At 37.4% G+C, this 7,269-nt stretch overlaps 1 pseudogene; it reads left to right on the top strand.

The window, feature by feature from the left end:
- Positions 1-348: 348 nt before the first annotated feature.
- On the top strand, positions 349-786 carry LOC102854056 (annotated as a pseudogene).
- The last annotated feature ends 6,483 nt before the right edge of the window (positions 787-7,269 follow it).

Raw genomic sequence — 7,269 nt, 5'->3', positions numbered from 1 at the left:
GAGATATTGTTAATAGGGTCGCTATGAGTCATAATCTTTGGCGCATAACAACAACAGTGCATTTGAAAGTTGTGCAATGAATAAGAATGAGAGATGAATCAATGTCCTTGGAGTATAGTGTTGGAGAAGAGTATTTAATGCACTGTGGACTGCCAAAAGTAGAAGTAAGTCTGTCTTAGAAGAAGCACAGATTGCTCCTTAGAGATGAAGATAGTGAAACTCCATCTCACACACTTTAGATATGTTGTTAGGAAAAATATATCATGCTGGGAAAGGTGGAGGTTCAGTGAGCGAGAAAGACACCCTTAATGAAGTGGAGTGTAACACTGGACTCAAGAGTGGAGCAAAATGGTAGCCACCATGTGCTCGGCATTAAAAGTCCCTTGCAATTTTTGACTGTTGGAAGAATTTGAAGAAGGTTAAAAAGAAGTAGGTGACGGCACAATTAACTGGGGTCTGGAAGGTGACGAAGACATGCCACAAAATGGAGCGGGATGATAATTGGGTCTCCAAGAACAATTTATGAAAACCAGATATACAGCCTTATAATGGAATGTGGCCATGAATATCCAGAAGCTCTCCCCTTTACAAGATTTATAACACAAATTTGATAAGAGTGGAGTTAATAGTTCTAATGGAGTGGTGGATCCATGAGCCACATCTGAGCTAGCAAAGTGGCGGAATTCCTATAGAATCAAAGTTATCCTGCAGAAGCCTCAGTACCTAGTGATGTTTAAAGAAAATACGAAGCTCCCTCAACTATTGGAAGAACAATGTTACAATTAATCAGAAAGAGAAGCCACAGCCTCTTTCTTCCTCTGTTTGATTTAAGTAGTCTTCACTTTCCACAGTATTCCATTTTCTAGATATGTCTTATACACCTCAAAAGTACTAGAAGGGAAGGTCCCATTCACAGACAATTTCTCTTAGGACACCATAAATGATACTAAATTTTGTCTATTTAAAATATCTAAGTTGTAGTCTATCAAATCATCCTGTCAAGAGTAACCACTGTTCACCTAGTTGAACTCATAGGATCAAGAAAGTATATTTAAATGGATTTCCCATTGTAAGCGGTGGGACACATCAAACTCAACTGTGAAAAGGAATTTCACACAATCAACTTGAGGCTGATGCATCACCTGGGGTCTCTGCCTTCTCTCCTTATCTCTCCCCTGCTTCCAGTCCTCTCTCCCTGCAACAGCCTTCCAACTCAGGGTGTTTAATTAGAACAGATGTGAAGGTTTTGGATCACAGCCTATGGTTTGGGGGTGTAAGGTGCATAAGTCTTAAGTGATGCTCCCATTCCAAGCCATCTTTTCCCACTCTCCTCCACTCCCACACCTGACCAAAACATAGATTGTAATCCATTCTGCTTCTTTCTGAAATTGGCCTTCGGTGCGGAATTCAGGGCTTTCCTCACATCTTCTATTCTCCCACAGGATCTTCTTCTTTTCTCCTCTGAGAACTCCTTCCTGCTCCATCACACTCTTCACTTCTTGTGACACTTTCTAGCTTTGTGCAGAAGCCATCAGGGAAGGCTGGAAAGAGCCTCTGAGCTCCTTCTCTTAGTTTTCTAACCACGTTAATTCCCCCCCCCCACCCCCACCGGCCTGGGGCATGAATACAAGGTCCTTAGCCCTGCCACCTTCTGCTATCAACAGATGATGCATCATTTTAGCTCAGGTTTTGATATAGTGGCAAGAACTGTCACCAGAGTTACTCAGACGTGTCAGCTTTCAAAACTTGGAGAAAAGCCACATGAAGACACTTATAAGCACAAACAGTCCCTCTGAATGTTCTCTTTTCCTATAACTGCCTTTTGCTTTTAAAAACAGAAGTTTTAAACAAACAGGGCTCTCATTCAGTCATCCTTGCAGTCCATTGAGTCTGATCTGAAGTCTGACAACTGGAGCAGAGCAAGAACCTGGAATCTGGTACACACTTTATTTTCGTGCTGCTGCTTCTCAAGATCCTCAGAAGAGATTCAGAAAGAATTCAGTGTTCAATGCAGATCCATCTTATCTAGGGGCGTTGTCTCTTGTGCTGTCCTCCACTCTTCTAAGCATGATGTCCCTTTCCAAGGACTGCCCAAAGTAGGTGAGACAGAGCTTCAAAATTCTTACCTCCAAGGAGCAGCCTTGTTTCACTCTCTTCACGACAGGCCTGTTTATTTTCTTAGAAGTCCAAGATATATTCAATATTCTTCTGGAACATTGCAACTCAAAAGCATCAAATCTTCTATCATCTTTAGCCATTGTCTAGCTCTCTGATGCATAGCAAGTAATTGAGAAGATTATGGCTTGGGCCGGCTGAACCTTAGTCTCTGGACTGACATCTTTGCTCTTCAGTACTCTGGAGTGGTCTCTGATAGCAGATTTTCCTAATGTGATTTGATTTTTTTATTTTCTGGCTGCTGGTACTAAGAATGTTGATTGTGGAGTCAAGCAATCTGAAGTTGTTAACAATATCAATCTCTTTACTGTCTATCATAATGCTGACAATTGGCCCACTGATTTTGTTTTCTTGATGGTGAACTTCAATCAATATTGAAGACTACATTCCTTGACCTCTGCAGCAAATGCCTCAGGACCTTTTCAGTTTTGGCAAGCAAGGTTGTGTCATCTGTGTAACACAGGATGCTGATGAGTCTTCCTCCAATCCTGAGGCCACATTCCTCCTCATAAAGTCTAGCCTCCTGGATAATCTGTTCTGCATGTAGATTGAAAAGGTATGGAGATAGGATGCATCCCTGTCATACATCTTTCCTGATTTTGAATCATGCAGTATTTCCTTACTCTGTTCTGATGACTGCCTCCTCGTCCAAGTATAGGTTTCACATAAGCGCAATAAAGTGTTCTGGGATTCCCATTCTTCTCAAGATTAGCCACAATTTGTTATGATTCTCAGTCAAACCCCCTTTGCATACTTAATAAAACATAGAAATTCATCTGATGCTCTCTACTTTCAGTTAAAATCCATCTAACATTACAATGTCCCTAGAACCAAGACTTCTTCTAAACACAGCCCATTGCTTCCCCAGCATCACAAGGCATGAGGGTTGCTGAACTGCCACAAGGATTCCTCCCTAATGCCTGGAGATTGCACCCCCTGGGCCAGTAGCACTAATGTTACAGGGGAGCAGAGAGATGTGGTGGAAATCCTGAGCCATCAAACCGGAGTTGCCTAGGGTAGGGGATCTGATGTGCCAGATGGGCAAGGAGAGGGGACTAAGGTGGATACTGGTAAGTCAGGGTCAGGGTGAGAATGTGACACATGCACCCAAGGGATGGTTCCTGGGACCAATCCTTGATCTGTTTCCTTCATTGTCTCATCAGCTCTTTTGGGTAAAATGATTATCTGTCAAATATTGCTCTAAAGCTGAGCACTTAAAGTAATACAGACCAGGGAGAAGAAATAGAACATCCACTTGCAAAATTATAGTCCTTCAAAAACCCTATGTGCAATGAGAAGACAAAGCAAGCTATTATAATAAAATATACAGAAGAGTTGGAGTTGGAAAACCAAAATGGACAAACTCCCTCAACATTTCTTAAGCTGAAGGAACTGAAGAACCAATTCAATCCTGAAGTTGCAATACTTAAGGATACTGTGGGCAGAATGTTGAATGATCCAAGATGATGAAAAAGTACAGAGTCAATATACCAAAAAAGAATTGGCTGATATAGAAGAATTTCATGAAACAACACATGATCATGAGGCAATGGTAATGAAAAAGGAAGTTCAAGTTGCTTTGAAGGAATTGCCAAAAATAAGGTCTCAGGAATTGACAGCATACTAATTGATGTATCTCAAGGAACAGATGCAGTCCTGCATGTGCTCATCAGGTTGTGCCAAGAAATCTGGAGGACCACCACCTGACCAACTGACTGAAAGAGATCCATATCTATTCCCATTTTTAAAAAATGAACCAATAGAGTGTGGAAATTATAGAATAATATCATTAGTATTACTTGCAAGCAAGATCTTCCTAAAGATTATCCAAAAATGAGTGGAAGAGCACATCAACAAAGAACTGCCAAATATGCAGGCTGTGTTTAGAAGAGGCCATAGCACTGGAGACAAAGGGAACAAAACATGGTCAAAAAATTAAGCACGGAGTGTGTCAGGACTGTATTCTATATTCATACCTATTCAGTCTGGATGCTGAGCAAATTATTTGAGAAGCTGAACTCTGAAGAAGAATGTGGCATCAAGATCAGAGCAAGACTTATAAAAAATCTGCATTATGCACATGACACAGTCTTCCTTGCTGAAAATGTGAAGGTCTTGAAGAACTTGTTGCTGAAGATCAAAGAATACAGCCTTCAATATGGATTGCATCTCAACGTCAAGAAAACAAAGATTCTTACCATTGGACTGATGAGCAACATTATGATAGTTAGAGAAAAGATTGAAACTGTCAACAATTTCATCTTACTTGGATCCACAATTATTACCTGTGGTACCAGTAGTCAGGAAATCAGGAAACATTGCACTAGGATAGTCTGCAGTTGGAGATTTCTCCAAATTGTTGAGCAGTAATATCAGTTTAAGGACTAAAGTGTGTCTGTTTCAGACCATGATCTTTCCAATTACTTACTATATATCTGAAAGCTGTACAATGAATAAAGATGAAAGAAGATGATTTGCTTTATTTGAGCTGTAGTGTTCAAGAAGAGCTCTGAACATCCTGCAGACTGCCAAAACAAAAACAAATATTTTTTGGGTCCTTTTTAGAGGCAAAGTTGATGGAGCTTCACCTCACATAATTTGGGCATGCTGTTAGGAAGGCTCTTCCTTGCAAAGGAGCATGATATCAGAAAGGCAGAGGGCTGAAGAAAGAGAGGAAGACCCTTGACTAGGTAGATATGGTGACTGATGCAATGGATTTTAGTATTGCAGGAAGTGTGAGGATAGCACAAGTTAGCAAAGAGATTAGATTTGTCTTCCATAAGGTCATACTATGGGTCTATGGGATGATGGTTCATACTTGATTTGATAGCTTCTAACAACAAGAAGAAGAAGGACAATGAAGCTTTAATATTATGCCCTTTTATTTGAGTTTTAACTAGTATATATGTTAAAAAAATATATATATAATTGTCTATTTATGTTGTTCATATTATATAGTCAGAAATGAACCATACAGGAATGATTAATTTTTTGAGAAATATAATATGTTATATAATTCAGCACTATGTATGAAAATTTTTTGATCCATTTTCCTAAGAGGAAATGCAATAGAGAATACTTGTTTAAAGGGAAAAATTGAACAACGGAGACAATGAGTAGATTCAGGAGCAATATGGCTTATATGATGTCAGCAGGAAGCTGATGAAGAAAAATGATCAAGAAAAAATTCATCAGAGTGGAGAAGTTCACAGAGAGTACAAATCAAACAAATCAGTCTAGTAATGACTCCAAATTAAGTTTTCCCTGGTTCTTACTAAGATGATCATACAATTAGTACAGTTTCCTTAATAAAGTTGGCAATGACAGAAAAATGGCCAATATATTCCACAAAAGTTTAAAAAGAAAAAGAGGCTAAAATTATAGTCTATATGACTGATTAAAATTTGAAGTATATAGAGGTGAAAAGAAGTATTACTTATGGAAAGATAAGATGTAAAATAAAAATATGAAAAATTATTGTTTTATTATAGTAAAATGTATCTTTTAGTTCTATAATAAAATAATCATTAAAACTATAACTTAGGATAACTTGAATTTCAACAAAATACAAGCTGTGGTAACTTTACTTAATGTAACTAGAGAAACTTCACAGTAAATTCTTAAAAATATTTTTCCATTAATAAATGATTGAGTTTGAGGAAATATTATTTCCTTAAGGATAGGAAACTTTGAAATTTAGTAGTTGAAAACTACAAGTTATACATAATTGCAATGCATGAAGTAAATAATACACATAATAGAAAATTGGAAGTTGTAAAATATGAAATGAAACACATAAATCCAGTATCTTAGGTATTATTGAGTAGAACAGGAACATTATTGGTCACTTGAATCAGATAACCATATGGTCTACAATGCTAGGAATGACAAATTGAAGAGGAATTTTCACATTTATCATAAAAAAAATTTCAAGCTCTTTCCTGAAGTCAATGATAAGATACACATGGAAGGAAAATCTGTTAATAAGATTATTATTAAAATATACTCACTAACCCCAAAAGTCAAAGGTAAAGAAATTTAATACTTTCACCAATTCTATATTATGAAATTGAATGAACATGCAATCAAGAGATATTAAAGACACTTGTAATTGGAATGATAAATTTGGAAATGAAGGATTGTAAGTTAAAAAAAATATGGCTTTGGTGATACCTGATGAGGTCAGAAAAGTTATAGAATTTTGTTCTAGCAACAATACATTCATTGGAAATAACTTTCAAAAAACAATTTTAAAAAGCTCTACTACACATGGTCTTCTGCTTAAGGAATATATAGAAATAAAATAAATTGTATCAGTGTGAAGATGTAGAAAACTCAAAATCCTTGCTGTTGAGTTGGAATGGAATGATAGTTGACCTCAAGCAGGTTTCTGGAGGTTATAAATCAAACAATTGGAGATTAGCCATTTTTGTTCTGTAGCACAGCTGGTGGATTTGGACTCTAAAGAGCCACCAGCTTTGAGTCACAGAGCAGTTTTCTATGTGTTGCACTACCAGAGCTTCTGTGGAAACAGGCAGTAGAAAAGTTCAGCTAGTTGTTTGATAATCAACCACTCATATGAAAGTTCAAATGAAGGCTGGAGGAAATGAAAAAACAAAACCAAACCAAAACCAAACCAAAAAACCACCAAACAAAACCAAACCCACAAACCACAAACAAACTAACCAACCACAAAAATACACACACACAAAACACCAAAAAACCCACCGTACAAAAGCTGACATTTTACTTTGAGTATATGTCACCCACACGTAGAGCTCATCTCAAGAATATATATGATGTATTGAATCTTGGTGATGGAAGACCGAATGAGCTCTGAAATAGGGAGCAAGAATATCACACATGAAGAAAACAAAAGGTCATTAAAAAATACAGAGAAGAAAGAAATCTGCAACATAAGAAGAGCCTCTGAAACTTGCTCCTGAAAGTGGAGAAGTAAAATGAATAGAAGAAAAGATGACAAGAAATTTGAACATACTATCTCAAATGGCATCTAAAAAAGATAAAGTAAAAGAAAAGAAGAATCAGTAGTTGGAAAACATGGGCTTGGTGACAGAAATGAAGCTGGAGATA

Source organism: Elephantulus edwardii, unplaced genomic scaffold (assembly GCF_000299155.1).
Source record: "Elephantulus edwardii isolate Elephantulus edwardi_28Jun2011 unplaced genomic scaffold, EleEdw1.0 scaffold00169, whole genome shotgun sequence".
Classification (NCBI taxonomy): Eukaryota; Metazoa; Chordata; class Mammalia; order Macroscelidea; family Macroscelididae; genus Elephantulus; species Elephantulus edwardii.
This window is presented reverse-complemented; position numbering and strand designations above follow the sequence as displayed.